The 20658-nt window shown below is 45.7% G+C and overlaps 2 pseudogenes; one reads left to right on the top strand and one right to left on the bottom strand.

The window, feature by feature from the left end:
- Positions 1-50: 50 nt before the first annotated feature.
- Positions 51-15032, top strand: LOC115137744 (phenylalanine--tRNA ligase beta subunit-like; annotated as a pseudogene).
- Positions 15033-15367: 335 nt separating this feature from the next.
- On the bottom strand, positions 15368-18845 carry LOC115137743 (sphingosine-1-phosphate phosphatase 2-like; annotated as a pseudogene).
- Positions 18846-20658: the final 1813 nt, after the last annotated feature.

Below are 20658 nucleotides of genomic sequence, written 5' to 3'. Positions count from 1 at the left end.
CATCATTAAGTTTGCAGATGACACAACAGTGGTAGGCCTGATCTCCGACAATGACGAGACAGCCTATTGGGAGGAGGTCAGAGATTGTGGACTACAGGAAAAGGAGGACCGAGCACTCCCCGATTCTCGTTGACGGGGCTGTAGTGAAGCAGGTTGAGAGCTGTAAAGCCTATTTGAAATCGGACACTGTGGTGGGATTAACAACAAGATTACCTTTAAAATGGTATAAGATACATGTATGTTTGAGGAATTGTAATTATGAGATTTCTGTTGTTTTGAATTTGGCGCCCTGCACTTTCACTGGCTGTTGTCATATCGATACCGTTAACGGGGTTGCAGCCCTAAGAAGTTTTAATGCAATCTTCTTCGAGTAACTCCCAAAACTGCCTATAGAATTCAACTGACAAGCCATCAGGACCAGGTGATTTACCTTTTTTCATTGAATTCAGAGCCTCTCTAATTCCTTCAATTGACACAGGTGAATCGCAAACTGAGTGGAAATCATCCTCAATTACAGGGACATAATTCTGAATGTGGCAAATGTAGCTTTCACAACCATCTTCCTGAAATTGAGAGCTGTAAAGGTTTTCATAAAAATAATTGACAAATGATGATATTGTAATGGGATCTTTGCATAAAACATTGTTAATTTTGAGTGCAGTTAGATTTTATTTTGTAGTTTCTCTTTTCAAGTGCAAAAAAGTAACTACAGTAAATAGTGTTTCTCACCCCCTCTTCAATCCATTTTGCTCTTGACCTTACAAAGGCACCCTTTGCCAGATCCGTGTAAAGCTGTTCTAATTCTAGTTGTAAAGAAAGTGACAGAACTGATGTTTGTTATTTCACGATGATTGCATCATTTCCCAGTCCAGACCTGCTACTGACTGACCACCACATAGCTACGTCCATTTAACTAGTCAATTATAACTAAATTGAGAATGGAGGTGTGACCAAAATACATGCATTGTTCCAACAGATATTAAAATGTTATTCTCTTTTCCTTTCTTTCAGCTGATGAAGAATTTGATGAGTTGTGTTTTGAGTAGAAGACTGAGGATGAACCTCAACCACAACGACTTGTTTGTGTGATAACCAATTTAGTATTTTCGGGCTAACCATCCTCCTTCTAACCCTGTCCTTCAGACCTCAGAGAAGGACATCATCTGTCGTGAGCAGGGGAACACTAAGGCAGAGGGGGCATCTGATGTGATTCTGTATAAGATTGATGTCCCAGCTAACCGCTATGATCTGCTGTGTCTGGAAGGGCTGGTCAGGGGCCTGCAGGTCTTTAAGCAAAAGTATGTAAACACATCTATATGGAGAATTGTGTGCTTAAACATGACTCTTTGCCAAAGTACTTCAGCTTGTGCTGCTTTATCGTGTGTGTTGTCTTCAGCCGTGTATTGACTTCTCCATGTGTGTTTGTGCTCCAGGATGGAAGCACCTCGCTACAGGCGTGTGAGTCCAGCCAACGGAGAGCCTCAGAGGCTGGTCATCACAGAGGAGGTGGGTGGATAACACGGACAGGTTCTCTGTTTAATGATAGGCAGAGTGTTTGGTGTTCAGAGGAGGTGGGTGGAAATCACGGACAGGCTCTCTGTTTAATGATAGGCAGAGTGTTTGGTGTTCAGAGGAGGTGGGTGGATAACACGGACAGGTTCTCTGTTTAATGATAGGCAGAGTGTTTGGTGTTCAGAGGAGGTGGGTGGATAACACGGACAGGTTCTCTGTTTAATGATAGGCAGAGTGTTAGGTGTTCAGCCTCTTGTGTAGCCTGTCAACTATGTGTCTGTCTATCCCTGTTCTCTCCTCTCTGCACAGACCATACAAACGCTCCACACCGCGTGGCCGCGGCCACCCTAATCTGGTGGTCCCAGCGCGCACGACCCACGTGGAGTTCCAGGTCTCCGGTAGCCTCTGGAACTGCCGATCTGCGGCCAACAAGGCAGAGTTCATCTCAGCCTATGTCTCCCTCCAGTCCCTCGACTTCTTGGCACTGACGGAAACATGGATCACCACAGACAACACTGCTACTCCTACTGCTCTCTCTTCGTCTGCCCACGTGTTCTCGCACACCCCGAGAGCTTCTGGTCAGCGGGGTGGTGGCACCGGGATCCTCATCTCTCCCAAGTGGTCATTCTCTCTTTCTCCCCTTACCCATCTGTCTATCGCCTCCTTTGAATTCCATGCTGTCACAGTTACCAGCCCTTTCAAGCTTAACATCCTTATCATTTATCGCCCTCCAGGTTCCCTCGGAGAGTTCATCAATGAGCTTGATGCCTTGATAAGCTCCTTTCCTGAGGACGGCTCACCTCTCACAGTTCTGGGCGACTTTAACCTCCCCACGCCTACCTTTGACTCATTCCTCTCTGCCTCCTTCTTTCCACTCCTCTCCTCTTTTGACCTCACCCTCTCACCTTCCCCCTACTCACAAGGCAGGAAATACGCTCGACCTCATCTTTACTAGATGCTGTTCCTCCACTAACCTCGTTGCAACTCCCCTCCAAGTCTCCGACCACTACCTTGTATCCTTTTCCCTCTCGCTCTCATCCAACACTTCCCACACTGCCCCTACTCGGATGGTATCGCGCCGTCCCAACCTTCGCTCTCTCTCCCCGCTACTCTCTCCTCTTCCATCCTATCATCTCTTCCCTCTGCTCAAACCTTCTCCAACCTATCTCCTGATTCTGCCTCCTCAACCCTCCTCTCCTCCCTTTCTGCATCCTTTGACTCTCTATGTCCCCTATCCTCCAGGCCGGCTCGGTCCTCCCCTCCCGCTCCGTGGCTCGACGACTCATTGCGAGCTCACAGAACAGGGCTCCGGGCAGCCGAGCGGAAATGGAGGAAAACTCGCCTCCCTGCGGACCTGACATCTTTTCACTCCCTCCTCTCTACATTTTCCTCTTCTCTCTCTGCTGCTAAAGCCACTTTCTACCACTCTAAATTCCAAGCATCTGCCTCTAACCCTAGGAAGCTCTTTGCAACCTTCTCCTCCCTCCTGAATCCTCCTCCCCCTCCCCCCTCCTCCCTCTCTGCAGATGACTTCGTCAACCATTTTGAAAAGAAGGTCGACGACATCCGATCCTCGTTTGCTAAGTCAAACGACACCGCTGGTTCTGCTCACACTGCCCTACCCTGTGCTCTGACCTCTTTCTCCCCTCTCTCTCCAGATGAAATCTCGCGTCTTGTGACGGCCGGCCGCCCAACAACCTGCCCGCTTGACCCTATCCCCTCCTCTCTTCTCCAGACCATTTCCGGAGACCTTCTCCCTTACCTCACCTCGCTCATCAACTCATCCCTGACCGCTGGCTACGTCCCCTCCGTCTTCAAGAGAGCGAGAGTTGCACCCCTTCTGAAAAAACCTACACTCGATCCCTCCGATGTCAACAACTACAGACCAGTATCCCTTCTTTCTTTTCTCTCCAAAACTCTTGAACGTGCCGTCCTTGGCCAGCTCTCCCGCTATCTCTCTCAGAATGACCTTCTTGATCCAAATCAGTCAGGTTTCAAGACTAGTCATTCAACTGAGACTGCTCTTCTCTGTATCACGGAGGCGCTCCGCACTGCTAAAGCTAACTCTCTCTCCTCTGCTCTCATCCTTCTAGACCTATCGGCTGCCTTCGATACTGTGAACCATCAGATCCTCCTCTCCACCCTCTCCGAGTTGGGCATCTCCGGCGCGGCCCACGCTTGGATTGCGTCCTACCTGACAGGTCGCTCCTACCAGGTGGCGTGGCGAGAATCCGTCTCCACACCACGTGCTCTCACCACTGGTGTCCCCCAGGGCTCTGTTCTAGGCCCTCTCCTATTCTCGCTATACACCAAGTCACTTGGCTCTGTCATAACCTCACATGGTCTCTCCTATCATTGCTATGCAGACGACACACAATTAATCTTCTCCTTTCCCCCTTCTGATGACCAGGTGGCGAATCGCATCTCTGCATGTCTGGCAGACATATCCGTGTGGATGACGGATCACCACCTCAAGCTGAACCTCGGCAAGACGGAGCTGCTCTTCCTCCCGGGAAGGACTGCCCGTTCCATGATCTCGCCATCACGGTTGACAACTCCATTGTGTCCTCCTCCCAGAGCGCTAAGAACCTTGGCGTGATCCTGGACAACACCCTGTCGTTCTCAACTAACATCAAGGCGGTGGCCCGTTCCTGTAGGTTCATGCTCTACAACATCCGCAGAGTACGACCCTGCCTCACACAGGAAGCGGCGCAGGTCCTAATCCAGGCACTTGTCATCTCCCGTCTGGATTACTGCAACTCGCTGTTGGCTGGGCTCCCTGCCTGTGCCATTAAACCCCTACAACTCATCCAGAACGCCGCAGCCCGTCTGGTGTTCAACCTTCCCAAGTTCTCTCACGTCACCCCGCTCCTCCGCTCCCTCCACTGGCTTCCAGTTGAAGCTCGCATCCGCTACAAGACCATGGTGCTTGCCTACGGAGCTGTGAGGGGAACGGCACCTCAGTACCTCCAGACTCTGATCAGGCCCTACACCCAAACAAGGGCACTGCGTTCATCCACCTCTGGCCTGCTCGCCTCCCTACCACTGAGGAAGTACAGTTCCCGCTCAGCCCAGTCAAAACTGTTCGCTGCTCTGGCCCCCCAATGGTGGAACAAACTCCCTCACGACGCCAGGACAGCGGAGTCAATCACCACCTTCCGGAGACACCTGAAACCCCACCTCTTTAAGGAATACCTAGGATAGGATAAAGTAATCCCTCTCACCCCCCCTCCCCCTTAAAAGATTTAGATGCACTACTGTTCCACTGGATGTCATAAGGTGAATGCACCAATTTGTAAGTCGCTCTGGATAAGAGCGTCTGCTAAATGACTTAAATGTAAATGTAAATGTGTGGAAATCACGGACCACACCCTCAGTTTAATGGCCTGGGTTCTGGGCAGAGTGTTAGGGTTGTTTAGTTTGGTCATCACAGAGGAGGGTGGGGGTGGAAAACATGGACTTTTAGTTTAATGGCCTGGGTTCTGGGCAGAGTGTTAGGGTTGTTTAGTTTGGTCATCACAGAGGAGGGTGGGGGTGGAAAACATGGACTTTTAGTTTAATGGCCTGGGTTCTGGGCAGAGTGTTAGGGTTGTTTAGTTTGGTCATCACAGAGGAGGGTGGGGGTGGAAAACATGGACTTTTAGTTTAATGGCCTGGGTTCTGGGCAGAGTGTTAGGGTTGTTTAGTTTGGTCATCACAGAGGAGGGTGGGGGTGGAAAACATGGACTTTTAGTTTAATGGCCTGGGTTCTGGGCAGAGTGTTAGGATTGGTTCATACATCTTATAATGAATGAACCACCACTGTAGTCATTTTGTGACAAGATTAATGAAGGTATTGAACTGTTGATGAATGCCTCTACATTTGTAGAGGCTGTGCAAAGGAGGCTTTGGGCCAAGTGTTGGAAGTAAGGGAGTGGAATTTTAGAGATGAATGAGAGAATCCTGACTCAGAGTGTGGGTGTGCCTGACGCAGACGGCTGCTGTGCGACCCCAAGCTGTGGCTGCAGTCCTGAGGAACATCACCTTCACACTGGAACGCTACGACAGCTTTATTGAACTACAGGAGAAACTCCATCAGAACGTCTGTAGGTTAGTCAGACACCTAACACATCTCTACCTTCACAGAAAAATATATATCATTCCCACACATCAGTTTGACCAACTCAGTGGCCTTGAGGTTAGTGTCCGCCCTGAGATTGGAAAGTTGGTGGTTCTGTTCTCAGTCGAATCTTACCATAGGCCTCTATACTTGGCATTCAGTATTAAGGAGATGTCCAGCAGGTGTACATGTATATAAAACTGCCTTATGCTACAGAAATAGGAGATCGGCTCATAGGGCCAGGAGCCTTTCTGGCTGGACAAGGCTTACTTACGCACACCATTTTACCTCTGCATATTTACTGTCAACGTTTTGGTCAGATAACTTTTTTCAATACCATGTCTCATACTTCAGTGATGGCTTTCAGTGTGTTCTTCTCTGGGAGTCGCTGAGATGTGTTGTTGTCTCAGGGGAAGTTGTGACTAGTCTGTGCTCTGTAGGAAAAGGACTCTGATTGCCATCGGCACCCATGATCTGGACACCATTTCAGGCCCCTTCACCTACACAGCCAAACCACCTGGTGACATCCGCTTCAAACCTCTCAACCAGGCAAAGGAGTACACCGCACAGGAACTCATGAGCCTCTACAAGGTGAGCAGGGATTGGCAACAAATATTATGAGCCTCTGTAAAATGAGTTGTGATTGGCTATGGCTAGAGATCTTTTATTTCTGTCATCCTATGTTTCGTTTTCTTTGTATTTCTCCCTCTCAGACAGACAGCCACTTGCGACACTATCTGCACATTATTGAAGACAAGCCTGTATATCCTGTCATTTATGACAGCAACGACATTGTACTGTCTATGCCCCCAATCATCAATGGTGAGGACACACACATATAACCACAGGTTACATGCCAAACTATAAACCTAGTGGACTTCCAATATTGATTAACCCATCGTATGCTGTAGATGCTGTTCTAACAGTCTGTTGTTTTTTTAGGGGACCATTCCAAAATCTCCTTGAATACAAAGAATGTTTTTATCAAGTGCACAGCCACTGATCTTACCAAGGCAAAAATCGCGTTGGACATGATGGTGACGATGTTCTGCGAGTATTGTGAGGAGCCTTTCACGTGAGTCCAGGCAACAGCTGTTTAGATTTCTATCACTGAAATTAAATAACTAATAGCTGAACCTAATGTATTTTTGTGTGTAAAATAAGACCATGAATTAGTGGAAATGATAGTGATAAGAATTTCCTTTGCCCGGCCCCACTTTAAAATACTCCTCTTGATCTATGTCCTGTTCTCTCTCAGGGTAGAGGTGGTTGAGGTGGTGTACCCAGATGGCAGGACCTGCCTGTACCCGGTACTGTGTCCACTTACCATCACTCTGCAGTCTGTTTCCTTTTGTGGGGAAAATATACTCAACAAAATTAGAAACGGAACATGCTAAGTGTTGGTTCCATGTTTCATGAGCTGAAATAATATACATTTTCCATACGCACAAATTATTATTTATCCCAAATTTTGTCCACAAATTTGTTAACATCCCTGTTAGTAAGCGTTTCTCCTTTGCCGAGATAATTTGTCCTACTGACAGGTGTGGCATATCAAGAAGCTGATTAAACGGCATGATCATTACACAGGTGCACCTTGTGCTGGGGACAATAAAAGGCCACTCTAAAATGTGCAGTGTTGTCAAACAACACATTGCCACAGATGTCTCCATTTTTGAGGGAGTGTGCAATTGTCATGGCATGCTGACTGTAAGAATGTCTACCAGAGCTGTTGCCATAGAATTTAATACGAATTTCTCTACCATAAGCCACCTCCAACATCGTTTTAGAGAATTTGGCAGTACGTCCAACCGACCTCACAACCGCAGACCATTTGTAACCATGCCAGCCCAGAACCTCCACATCCTTCTTCCTCACCTGCGGGATCGTCTGAGGCCAGTCACCCGGACAGCTGATGAAACTGAGGAGTATTTCTGTCCATAATAAAGCCCTTTTGTGGGAAAAACAAATTCTGATTGGCCATGTGAAATCAATAGATTAGGGCCTAATGAATTGATTTAAGTTGACTGATTTCCTTATATGAACTGTAACTCAGTAAAATCGTTGAAATTGTTGCATGTTGCGTTTATATTTTTGTGCAGTATATATTAGAACCTGCTCGTCAATATTTAAATTCGGACTATCCCCATTCTATTATTTTCCTAACCCTCTACCTTCCTGCTATACCATGTGACTTCTCAAGAGCTGGTTTACAGGAAGGAGACTCTGTCAGCAGACTTCATCAACCGCAAAGTTGGCATCAGGTAACTAAGTGACTTGAAATAATATCCAAACCTGTTTCTGGAGATCTGGGGCGGCAGGTAGCCTAGTGGTTAGAGCGTTGGACTAGTAACTGAAAGGTTGCAAGATCAAATGCCTGAGGTAACAAGTTAAAAATCTCGTTCTGCCCCTGAACAAGGCAATTATCCCACTGTTCCTAGGCCGTCATTGAAAATAAGAATTTGTTCTTAACTGACTTGCCTAGTTAAATAAATAAAAAATAGGAATGAGGGCTACTTACAGTGTTGGAAATGGATCACAGCAGTGATTGAATGAGGTTATGAGGCATGAGTTGAGATGTTCAGAGGCTTGACCAGTGCTGGACAGGATTTTACTGGGAAGACAAACAACACACTACACAGTTAGACAAAAGAGCTAAGACTGATTTAGTCTAAGCAAAGAGTAATAATGTGATTGTGTATGTGATTGACTCTACATACAGTAATGTGAGGAAATTGATAGAGGTCCTCACAGTGCTTGGAAGGGAAACACTCAATGTGCCAGTGGATGAGCGGGCACATGAGAAGTCGTGGCTTCAGTTCATGTCAGGAGAAAGTTTACAATGGTAGTGGAGTGGAGTAGTCGTCACCTCTTAATCAAGGAACATGAGGGGACTTGGCTGTACATACAAATAGCAGATACATTCCATTACAGCTGTGCCATCGTAGGTTTGGACAACGAGTTTCTCTATGAACTTAAACTCAGACATCTCAATATTCATAAAGTCAAACAGACTGCGCGTCTCTCCCACTTGACACATCAAAGAAGCCCAAAACACGTTCCTGAATAAAACCCTTATCATCCACATACCTGACGATAACTGACAACTGCAAGCAGACTGGTGGCACCATAGGGCCCAGAGCAGTGGGGCAATTTTTAACAGTTGATTAGACTGAAACAATGTCTTGTTTTCATCTGATATAGCATGTCAGATTTGTACTGTTTAGGTGTAGCCTAGGCTGCTGCAACATTTATGCCATGAGTTTTTGCTTGTCTGTCCGGAGTGATTGTGTTATCATCTTTGTTAAATAAGTACTGGAGGTAAGTGGAAAGCCTCCCTGAGTGCTTGTGAAAAAAGGTTGATGCAACACATATCTCATTAATCTAACATTTGGAAGCTATGAAATAATTCTGAATTGTTTCGACATCCCAGAAAAGACAGCCGAAAGTTTGATATGTTCAGCAAGTAAAGCATTGTAATGTGCAATTACCTCTGCAAGCTCCTTGTAGTTGCCCCTGTTAACCAAACTTTCCCTCTGGTCGTGTCCTCTAAAAGCACATTCTTGAATGCCCTGTTTTTGTTTTTTAATTTAGCTGAACGATTGATGTTCTTCATGTCACTATACCCACCTTTGACCAAGGCTCAGACTTTCCAAAAAGCAGGGAAGGCCAGCAATACAGGTGGCCTGATGAAAGGCTCCCTGTTAACCAGCTAATGTTATACTTTTGATACCAGTTTGTATTGAATGCAGAGGTTGACCCTCACTTTTAATTCGCACCTTTTCCATGTATCCCCAGAGAATGAAAGGGGTTCTTCAACAAAAAGGCCACAACATTTTCGGCAGCGTTGATCATTCTACCATTCTGGTGGAGAAAACAGCACACTCATGCTGGTAGCTACTGAAGTTAGCAAGGCAAATGTAAATAAATTGCACTAACTGGACACACAAATAATGTTCTAAAACCAAGAAAACTATTTATAATGTACCTCCTCCATCTCCTGTGACTTGAAAAAACAAATTTGAATTGAATAATATCCCCAAATGTAAAATGCTCAACTATAACTCTTCACTCTTAATCTCTATCCAACAATGTCACCAAGCCTCTCAACACACAGAACCCCCATAATGCTCGGTGTCACAATCCCAACACAACACAGTAGGTTCATTCTCTGAATGAACAATTCTATGATTGGATGGACAACATGTCAGTTCATACTGCAAAAGCTTTCATTGGTTGGAAGACGTCCTCCGGAAGTGGTCATAATTACCATGTATGTCTATGAAAGCGGGTGAGTCCTGCACGCCCCCTAGGTTTTGTATTGAAGTCAATGTAGCCAGAGGAGGACGTAAGCTAACTGTCCTCCGGCTACACCATGGTGCTAGCCCAGACAGTGCTGTTGAAGTTACTGTAGACCTTTATTGCAAAACAGTGTATTTTAGTCAATTATTTGGTGACATATGAATATATTTAGGGTAGTTTTATCTAAAAAGGATAACTTTTTAAATGTTTCACAATTTTTTCAATTTTAATTTCACTGAGGAGGATGGTCCTCCCCTTCCTCCTCTGAGGAGCCTCCACTGCAACATTTCTGCAGATGCTTATAAATGGTTTACATTGTACATATTTAGCAGACACTCTTATCCAGAGCGACTTGCATGAGAATGATGGTTAATTGCCTTGCTCAATGACATTTTTTTAACCTAGTCTGTTCAGGGATTCGAACCAGCAACCTTTCAGTTACTGACCCAATGCTCTTAACCGCTAGGATACCTGCCGCTGTTTGTTTGTAATGGTTTGTTTGTCTCCAGTGAGTCAACTGAGCACATCGCCCAGCTGTTAACCAAGATGTGCTTGCGCTCAGAGGTCACAAGCGACGGCGAGGCGAACAGATCGAGGTGGAGATCCCGCCCACGCGCTCTGACGTCATCCACACCTGTGACATCATGGAAGACGCCGCCATGGCGTACGGTTTCAACAATATTCCGCGCACCACGCAGCGCACCTATACCGTAGCCAGTCAGGTGAGGGTATTCTTCAGCAGGTTATTCAGGAGTGAAGTTGATTGGTTGTTGACTGGAGCTACTGGTTGGGTGGTATTGTTTTCTATCTCATGACTGTTGTGTTTTTAGCTCCCACTGAATAAGCTGTCAGAGCTGCTGAGACAAGACCTGGCTGCTGCTGGATTCACAGAGGCCCTCACCTTCGCCCTGGTAATGACACCTCACTCTCTCTACCTTTTGTGGACTCCAGGAAGAGTAGTTTCTGAAAAAGCTAAAGGGGATCCAAATAATAAACATGCACACACATTTTCATGTGTTGTATCTGTCTTCCTGTGCAGTGTTCTCAGGAGGACATAGCTGACAAGCTGTTGAAGAACATCTCAGAGACAAGAGCATGTCACATCTCCAACCCCAAGACAGCTGAGTTCCAGGTGGACCACCATTACTGTGGATTAATCATGTCTCTATGATAACATTATAAACTGCCCCCCTTTAGACTCTGAATGATTTCTTATGATTGGTATCAATTACAGAAATGATCAAGTAAAACAGTTGAATGGATTCTATCACCCCCTGTTCATGTGAGTGTTTACTACAAAAGAGAGTGCTGGGTGGATTGGTCAGCGGCTGGTGGTGGTGTTAACAGCAGTGCTTGTCTTCTCCACCAGGTGGCGCGCACCACCCTGCTGTCAGGCCTGCTGAAGACTGTGGCTGCCAACAGGAAGATGCCTCTGCAGCTTGTGAGATTTCAGATGTGGTGCTCAAGGATGAAACCAAAGGTGTGTTTGTGTGTGGGTGTGACCCAAGTATTCATCATGTAGTGTATTCACGGATATGTGTAGAAATAATGTCATTGTATGCCTGCCTTTCTAATTTCTTTATTAGGACAAACATGAATGTACATACTGATTCCCTCATACTCAAGAAGACACTGTCATTATCAGTTTTTAAAGACATCCCAATGGCCACGTTGTCCTCTGCTCTCCCAATCAGATGTGGGGGCCAGGAACAACCGTCGTCTGTGTGCTGTCTACTACAACAAGAGTCCTGGGTTTGAGGTGATCCACGGCCTGATGGACAGGGTCATGCAGCTGCTGGAGGTCAAACCAGGCCAGGGCAATGGCTACCCCATCCAGGCTGCCGACGGTAAGACAACCAGGGAGCCATCTCACTAGTTTAAACTGGACTCTCTCTGACTCACTCATTCACCCCCCCCCACCGATGTGCGTGTCTCCTGCACAATCAGACATGAGGGAAATCGATGGCCTCAAGTACCACAGAGAGAGAGGGATGAGGAGGTTGCAAAGAGGGAGAGCAGGGGTGCGGAGGACAGAGAGAGACTTGGAAATCAGGGGATAGAGAGGGAGAGCATGTAGTTACAGCAGGGGGAGTCAGACTGCATGTGAGTCATGTCTGCTGCTGCAGTACCCCTGTCTGAGTTTACAGGGAGATAGACTGGCACATCCATGGGCATTTAGACTGCCTGAAACAAACACACTTACACAGCTACAAAGAAAACCACTTCAACTGTTACATTTACACGACTAGCAAACTATTATGCAGACCAGACATACAACACGCATGCAAAAAAAGATGTGCTCCTCATGTCCGTGTGACCTTAACCCCATTACAGGGTCATGATCTTATGCAGGACCTCCCGCAATGTTACCCTATGGGGGGAGGGAGGGACTCTTAAGGAGCAGATGCCTATGTTTCACTTAACTGTCAAATTCAGCCCTTCCTGTTCACTGTTAAAGGCATGCTTGACTGTCTGGTTAGTGTTGACCTTGGCTCAGAGAGAATGAATCTGAGAGGGTTTTCAGGGTTGGTGGAATAGGTTGTCACTTGTCAGGCTGGCTGGCTGGCTTGAATTTAGCTATTAGTGTACCATTTTTAAAGACTGGTTGTCATGGTGCTGCCCTGCTTTTGAAGAGACACACAATGTAGAGCGCTTTCTGTTGCTAGTTAGGAGTTAGCATCTGAACAGTGAGCTAAGGAGTACATTAGCTTTTAGGAGCAAAGCAACATGGGAAGAAGTGAAGCACCATGGAGAAGAGAACAGAACAGCATAGGAATGGAACATGTCTGTGGAGTCATAGCAACCCTGAGCCTAGATGGGCTCCTTGAACAGGCTCTAAGCAGTCATTGTTTTAAAAAACATTGTCAGTCAGCTCTGTCTCACATCAAATCAAATGTTATGTGTCACGTGCCAAATACAACAGGTGTAGACCTTATAGTGAAATGCTTACTTACAAGCCCTTAACCAACAATGCAGTTTCAAGAAAATACATTTTTTTAAAGTAAGAGAAGAATAAGAAATGATTAAAGAGCAGCAGTAAATAACAATAGTGGGGCTATATACAGGAGGTACCAGTACAGAGTCAATGTACGGGGGCACCGGTGTTGAGGTAATATGTACAAGTAGGTAGAGTTATTAAAGTGACTAACTATTCCACATATCTGAGAATAGTAATGTCTCATTATCTCTTGAGTCTCTTGAGTCTGTGGAAACATTTATTCAGAGAATACACTTTTGACGTTTATTTTCACTGGACCACTGAGAAGCCTCATCACTTGTCCTTCCTTCCCACCCCCCTCTTCGGTTTCCATTCCACCTTCTTCCCTGGTCGCTGTGCTGAGATCTTTGCACGCGGGAAGAGCATAGGACGCCTCGGGGTCCTTCACCCTAGTGTCATCAACCACTTTGAGCTCACCATGCCATGCTCCGCCCTGGACATCGACATCGAGCCCTTCCTGTGATGTCACACCGACACACACCGAACTTGTAAGACCACCAAACTCATCAACCAACACAGGTTAATTTACACATGCTCAGTCCATCCCAACACAGGTGTTCCCAGCTCCAGCAGAGTACGGCCCAACCCTCTCCAGCGGAACTCACGTTTTCACGCAAATCTCCCATTGACATCACACTGAAAGCTTGAGATATGAGTGCAAAAGTTAGGATTCGGACCCAAATTAATTGTTCAGTTGATATCATGCATGGTATTTCTGTTGGACAAATGTACATCAGTGTATGAAGTAACCATAGAAACTTTTGGCTGGTACAGTGCATTTGGAAAGTATTGACCCCTTGACCTTGTCCACATTTTGTTATGTTACAGCCTTTTTCTTAAATGGATTCCATAGTTTTTTTTTTAAGGAAATATCACATTTACATAAGTATTCAGACCCTTTACTCAGTACTTTGTTGAAGCTCCTTTGGCAGCAATTACAGCATTGAGTCTTCTTGGGTATGACGCTACAAGCTTGGCACACCTGTATTTGGGGAGTTTCTCTAATTATTCTCTGCAGATCCTCTCAAGCTCTGTCAGGTTGGCTGGGGAGCGTCGCTGCACAGCTATTTTCAGGTCTCTCCAGAGATGTTCGATTGGGTTTCAGTCCGGGCTCTGGCTGGGACACTCAAGGACATTCGAAGACTTGTCCTGAAGCCACTCCTGCGTGGTCTTGGCTGTGTGCTTAGGAATGTTCGCCCCTGTCTGAGGTCCTGAGCGCTCTGGAGCAGGTTATCATCAAGGATCTCTCATCTCATCTTTCCCTCGAAAGACTAGTCTCCCAGTCCCTGCTGCTAAAATACATCCCCACAGCATGATGCTGCCAACACCATGCTTCACCGTAGGGATAGTGCCAGGTTTCCTTCAGACGTGATGCTTGGCATGCAGGCCGAATAGTTCAATCAGCCCAGAGAATCTTGTTTCTGAGGGTCTTTAAGTGCCTTTTGGCAAACTCCAAGCGGGCTGTCATGTGCCTTTTACTGAGGAGTGGCTTCCGTCTGGCCACTCTACCATAAAGGCCTGATTGGTGGAGTGCTGCAGAGATGGTTGTCCTTCTGGAAGGTTCTCCCATCTCCACAGAGGAGCTTTGTCAGATTGAGTTGGGTTCTTGGTCACCTCCTTGACCAAGGCCCTTCATTCCCGATTGCTCAATTTGGCAAGGTGGCCAGCTCTAGGAAGAGTCTTGGTGGTTCCAAACGTCTTCTATTTTAGAATGATGTAAGCCACTGTGTTCTTGGACCTTCAATACTGCAGACATTTTTTTCCCAGATCTGTGCCTCGACACAATCCTGACTCTGAGCTCTACGGACAATTCCTTCGACCTCATGGCTTGGTTTTTGCTCTGACATGCACTATCAAATGTGGGATTTTATATAGACAGGTTTGTGCCTTTCCAAATCATGTCCAATCAATTGGATTTACCACAGGTGGACACCAATCAAGTTGTAGAAACATCTCAAGGATGATCAATCGAAACAGGATGCACCTGAGCTCAATTTCGAGTCTCATAGCAAAAGTTCTGAAATTATTAAAAAAAATTTAAATACATTTTCTAAAAACCTGTTTTCACTTTGTCATTATGGGGTATTGTGTGTAGATTGAGGGGATTTTAAAAAACAAACATTTTAGAATAAGGCTATAATGTAACAAAATGTGGGAAAAGGAAAGAGGTCTGAATATTTTCAGAAGGCACTGTACATAGTGTGGCTGTATTTTTATCTCCATGGTAATTAAAATGTACATGAGACAGCCTGTGAATTCACTGCAGAGCTGTATTTCTGAATTCACTGCAGTCCTGTTTCACATGAGCTTTTAACCCATATACTGTACCATTAAAAGACATTGCTCTGAGCAATAATTTCAATTCCAGTCATTTACATTAAAGGTTTGTCTTATACAGCATAGAGGCCTATTGCACTGTGAGTGTAAATAACAGGAAGCCACAGCTGTGGTTCAACAGGTTTCATGGTTTATTTTTGACTTACATGGTCTTGTTAGGTGGGCGAATGCTCTTGGGCGGAGCTTCATCTACTTAATGGAAGGTACAATAGGACAAACTCTGACATGCAGTACTGTAATTATGAAGATGTTGCTTAGGTGTGGTTGTGGTAGTGAGAGGAAGGAGGTATCAAGAACTTAAAGTGAAAGGACAAAACGGTCAAATAGCATGTTGCAAATAAAATTGGTGTAATTCAGAATTTTTATATTTGTCTTGTCTTTCAAAGTTACACAATGTGTGAAATACAGAATCGATGTATAAAATGTACAAATGTCACAAATATACAAGGCACATTTACTTGTTAGGATCCTGTCATCATTCATGTTATATAGTAACAGCATTGGGTCATAGCGGTCCCAGTACTATGAACAGTCTATTGACCAGAATAGAGTGGACCAGGCCTGTGAATTTATACGGCACCTCAATCTCCTTCCTTCTCCCGGCGTCTGTCTTTGACTGACAGTCCATAGCAGGAGCACAGCACCCACAGACTGGCTGTCTTCACCATCTGTCGAGTCGCCACCAACGCCACAACACCCACCACAAAGCGGCGCTGCCCAGGGCTAAGCCACCCAGTGTCAGTGCTGGCAGGGGTACGGGTAGCACCCCCTGGGGATCAAACGTCACCCCCAGCCTCTCATTCACCCAGTAGCCCACAGAACAGCCTGCACTCACCCCCAGGATGGTGGTGTAATGGTCCAGCTCGGGTTAGGTGTAGCTCAGGAAGAAGGCCAGTACCAATGCCCTGAGTGGGGAGGTGAGCTGTAGCCGGTCAAATGTTTCCCAGTATGGATAGGTGACCACTATCAATGTGGCTGAGATTAAAGCACCACAGATCACATCCTGAAACCAGCAGGGAGGGGAGTGTATTTTTTGTACATGTATTTGATACATTTTTGTAACTGCTTAGACAGACATTCATAGTAGTTTGAAGGGTGATGTGGTCTTTATGGTGATGAAGTGCTAGTCTGAGTCAGAGGAGGCTGGTGGGAGGAGCTATAGGAGACAGGTTCATTGTAATGGCTGGAATTGAATTAATGGAACAGAGTCATACATTTGGTTTCCAAATGTTTGATACCGTTCCATTTATTTCATTCCAGCCATTACAATGAGCCCGTCCTCCTATAGCCCCTCCCACCAGCCTCCTCTGGTCTGAGTGTTGCTCTGGAACCTCTATCTCAACTTTACAGGTCATAATGAACTACTTATTCTTATGTAAAGGCATGATGAGTGTCAAAGTGAAAGGCAGGTCCCCCTAGCTAACAGTGCCAGCCAGACATACAGTATGAATAATAAATACTGCATTGGGTCTGAATGTTTTATACAATACTTTATATAGTACTGTCGGGGCAGAGCAGAGGAAGAGACTCACCAGATCAGAATGCATGCCTGTGTACAGATGCCTTCAGACACACCTACACAGACGACATCACCGCCACAAGCAGACCCACTTCAAACTGAAACTGTGGACAGAATATATAGGTACACACGCAAATCACACTCAGACGTGGCTACACACACTACTACAAAATACACAACTATCTGATGAGACGTTCTCTGATACTTTGATAAATAAGGGATACAATCTGAAAACCTCCGTTTGGGACTGTCAGACTGATGGTGTAACCAAGAAATTCTCAACATTCTTCCGTACAGAGTCGGAACGTGCTTAATCCAGCTAGCCAATAGGAGGGAAATGAAAATATTGTTTATACACCTATCCAATTCCTCCAGATCTACACGGCTCTAGGGGGGTTGTTTCTGGGCAGGGCCATGCTCTTATCTTCCACTTTGTGCTCACCTTTTCTCTTTTCCTCTTGTTGATATTTGTCCTCCATTAGTCAGTCCTCCATTAGTCAGTCCCCCTAAGACAACAGCTATCTGTCATCCATCTATTCTGCCACTTTGACATATGGACTGTCTTAAAGTAATTTTTTTACTCATGTCTTTCCATCTCCCTCCTTTAATATAATTTGCCTGTCTTTTTGTTTCTCTCCATTTCAATGACAGTGAAGCAAGCCCATGTCATGTATATTCATTGACCTCCTTTTCCCTCCCTCCCTCCTCCTCCTCTCTTTCCTGTGTCTGTTCCTTCCCCTTGTAGCTAGGGGGGTCTTTCAAAAGAAGTTAATGAAGAGAGGACTCTGAATGGACACAAAGGATGCTGGGATGGAGGGGACACTGTGATTGACTGTCCTGACCTTTCACCCCTCGACCTAAGATATTGCCTCAGGCCATTCAGACCACTGCACCAGACCACTACACATCTATAGCTATGTGCCCTCTCAGAAACATAAACTAAGTCGCCGCTGCACCAGACCACTATAGCTATGTGCCTTCTTTGATTCTCAGAAACAATGTCACCACATGCATAGATATGCATGCTCTCTCAGAAACAATGTCACCACTGAAGCACACTACCACTGTATCTGAGGCTGGTGCACACAACCACTATCTGAGGCTGGTGTTTGAGTAGCTGATTGATTGTTGTGTGTGTGTGAGAGAGAGGGAGAGAGATTGACAGTCATTTACTCTATAGTCAATCAGAGGAACAAACAGCAGCTGTGTGGGTGTGTCTGAAGGTGACTGATGGTGACTGGCCATCACAGAAATGTTCCATATGCACAAAAAGCTTATTTCTCTCAAATTTCGTCCAACCGGCCTCACAACCGCAGACCACATGTAACCACGCCAGCTCAGGACCGCCACATCCAGCTTCACTACCACAGACCACATGTAACCACGCCAGCTCAGGACCGCCACATCCAGCTTCACTACCACAGACCACATGTAACCACGCCAGCTCAGGACCTCCACAACCAGCATCTTCACCTGCTGGATCATCTGAGGAGGGGTGTGGGGGTACTGAGGGCTATTTCTGTCTGTAATAAAGCCCTTTTGTGGGGAAAAACTCCTTCTGATTGGCCACTTTGACATATGGACTGTCTTAAAGTCATCTTTTTATTGACCTCCCCTGCTGGCTCCCCAGCACCCCTGCCCAGTCATGTGAAATCCATAGATTAGGGCCTAATAAACTGATTTCCATTAACTGTAACTAACTGTAACTATCTTTGAAATTGTTGCATGTTGCATTTATATTTTTGTTCAGTATAATTAACTATGTGGCACGAAACTCCATGTTTACTTCTATGGTTCTGTACAGGCCTTGTCCCAGGGAAGGGTGCAAGCGATGAGTCTCCCCCAAGACTGAGTAGCAGAAGCTTGGCAGGGGACCCAAGGGGATCAAGACGCTGCATGGGCCTCACCTGAACCCTGTAAGCCACACTGAGGAGGAGGGTGAAGATGGTGGTGGCGGCCATGGCGTGGGTGGTGGGAAGGACATACACAGCTTCCACACACTTCTCCAGCTAAACCACCGGGGGCGATAGAGGGCGAGGCCGCTTCAGCACAGCCTTCTGTGCCTGGCTGATGTACATCACCATCTGGAGAAGATAAGGAAAAGAGGAGAGGCAGAGAAGAGAAGGGTAAGTCTTTCATAAAGGGCTTTACTAATACATTTGATTGGTTGGAACTCGGTACACTTTTACTGTGCAAAGAATAAATGAAAAACATTGTAATGTATGAACTAACTGGATTGTTCAATGCTCCATTAAGAATGGCCACACAGTATGCTATAAATAAGTAATCATTCAGTCTGTAGTAACCAGTTTGCAAGAAGATGCAAGGTACACTTCTATAAAAGGAGCACAGTCTGCAGTTGCTCAGTAACGCAATCTACTGTAAGAATCAAATACATCCATGAGCTGCTGACACAGTGTCTTCAGTTGATGCTGACTGTGTACCCCTACAGTAACACAGACACGCTCCACAGAACTCAGCTTCTGACACAATGGTTGTGAAACAACTGATATTTTAGTGATACAGCAGAGAGTTTGTGCAGAAAAACAATGTATCACAAATGCATTGTACATCAGTAGCAAAACCTTAGTGTGTATGTGGCCAGAGAGAGTGTGCAGTGTGCAGGCAATGCCAGGCCAGGGATGTGCGCCAATCAGTACACGCTGACGGTCTACTACACATCCTTAGGAGACGGCGCTAGTGCGACACGGGGGCTGACCCTCCACCCAGGCTAGAGTTGTATTTAGCTCTGCCTGTTATATTTAGAGAGAGAGATGGGGGAGGAAAGAGTGTGCAAGCTACAGAAAGAAAGATAGAGGTGGTAACCATGATTCTTCCTACTGACAAGATGGGGAGACTATAGTCATTGAGTGTTTGAGTAACCATGGTCCATGAGAGAGAGAACTGCCTATAGGCTTCTTATCCTCATGGTTAGCATAGCAACCAGTTTATAGACTGAAAGTGAAACGAGGAGGGAGGTAGGAAAGACAGTCACTATCTCTAGCAATCAGCCACTTGTTCCCTGGAGGCTACTGCCTCCAAGACACGGGCACCATTTACTCTGCCTCCACCCCAATGAACATGTATTTATTCATCACTGCTATAGTTATGATGTATATCGTGCTATTTATATTGTTGTTTTTTATGACCATTTGTGTTTTATTTCACTTAGTCCTTCCTGCATGTTGGAGCTCAGAGCCTAAGATTTTCACTGTACCCTGCAATCACAACTGCAACCCTGTACATGTGACTATTAAACACTTTGAATCTGACATAGCGTACCCTGCTCGTTACCAGCCAACCAATCATTATCAATCCCACGGGTACTGTCCTCAGATCAACCTATACAGTGGGCCGTCACATTAGGCTCTTTGTGTGGGCCACATCAAAGGACTGACCAGGCTCCATCACATGAAGACATGAGTTAAAGATGGTGCAGGTCATAAACAGATAGTAGCAGCACAGAGTTAGCTGAATGAATGAGAGTATTGATCAGGCCGAGTGTCGCTCTGGACTTTGATCTGTCAACATAGGAGGGTGGTGGGTTGGGGAGGAATGGACTGTTCCTGCAACAAGATCTCATATTTTCCCATCGAAATGTGATATATTATGGACACATTCATTCTGCATGGTTACAGTAGCAATTCCGTGTGGTAACAATGTTAAAACAGAAACAACTCAAAAGGTTAAGACTTTAGGCATCCATTAAGAGTGGTTAAGGTTAGGGCTACGGTTTGGTGAAGGCTTAAAACAAAATAATAAAAAACAACATTGTTGGTTTGTTTTCTGATAAAGTAATAAATGCTGGTTTAAGTCCTGTCAATACAGCATGCTTTAGGAAGAGGACCAGAGTGGAGAGGCTCAGTCTCTAATTCCATGACATTAGTTATG

Source organism: Oncorhynchus nerka, linkage group LG11 (assembly GCF_034236695.1).
Source record: "Oncorhynchus nerka isolate Pitt River linkage group LG11, Oner_Uvic_2.0, whole genome shotgun sequence".
Taxonomy (NCBI): domain Eukaryota; kingdom Metazoa; phylum Chordata; class Actinopteri; order Salmoniformes; family Salmonidae; genus Oncorhynchus; species Oncorhynchus nerka.
This window is presented reverse-complemented; position numbering and strand designations above follow the sequence as displayed.